Below are 1,238 nucleotides of genomic sequence, written 5' to 3'. Positions count from 1 at the left end.
TTTAATTCTCAGGCTCCTTTCCAGAGTCTCTAGTTATCCCCCAAAGATCCAGATCTAAATTATACACCATATTTTGTTGTCCTATCTCTTTAGTCTTATCCATCAAGAACAGTTCTTCACTCTTTGCTTGACATTCCTAACCCTGACATTTTAAAAGATTACAAGTCTGTTATTTCATATCCATCAGTTTGGCTTTGCTGAAGTTTCCTCGTGATTGGGTTCAGATTATGCATCTTTGGTTGGAATGGTGTAAAAGAGACGAAGCATTTCTCTCATTGCATCCTCTCAGGTGGGGCAAGATTTCAAACATTCCCTTCCAGTACTGATAATGTCTGCTTCTGTTGCTTGATTAAGGTAGTGTCTACCAGGAATCTCCACTGTGAAGTTATTTTTTTTTTTTTTAGTAATTAGTATTTTGTGGAGAGGTATTTGAAATTGTAAATATCCTATTCCTCATTGTACATTCAATTCATTTACATCACTATAGACTTGTGGTTTCCTATTCTAGTCCATGAACGATAATCTGTTACTATCATTATCTCCATTAACTCATGAATGATTAAACAAAATGTAGTATACACATACAATAGAATGTTATTTGGCAATAAAAAGGAATGAAGTTTTGATATATGCCACAGCATGGATAAACTTTAAAAATATTATTTTATGAAATAACGCAGACACAAAAGGACACATATTATATGATTCCATTTACTTTAAATGTCCAGAGTAGGCTGATCAATAGCAACATCGAGATTACTGATCATCAGAGACTGAGGAGAAGGAGAAACAGGGAGTGACTACTATTAGGTTTATGGCTTCTTTTTAGGGGGATGAAAGTCTCTGGAATTAGTGCTGATGTTTGCACAACTCTGTGGATATACTAAAACCATTGAATTGTAAACTTTAAAATAGGTGAATTTTACGGTATGTGAATTATATTTTGATAAAGTTGTTATTTTGAAAAATAAAGTCAATCTGCCATTTTTCACAGGAGATTGTAAGGGAAACTGCCTGTTTAAACTCTTACTGCTAAGCAGGAAAAAAGTTCCTTTCCTCAAAATTTATACCCTCAATCTTAGCCCTTTAATCTATAAAAAAAACACCTACAATTTGTTGGGAGAAAAATAAAGACCTCAGTAGAAAAATAAGCAAAATATATGAATGGGCAGTTCACAAAAGAGCAATATAATTGCCCCCAAAATGAGTAAAACCACTAAAAGATGATCATCAACACA

Source organism: Bison bison, unplaced genomic scaffold, assembly GCF_000754665.1.
Source record: "Bison bison bison isolate TAMUID 2011002044 unplaced genomic scaffold, Bison_UMD1.0 scf7180017864487, whole genome shotgun sequence".
NCBI lineage: Eukaryota > Metazoa > Chordata > Mammalia > Artiodactyla > Bovidae > Bison > Bison bison.
This window is presented reverse-complemented; position numbering follows the sequence as displayed.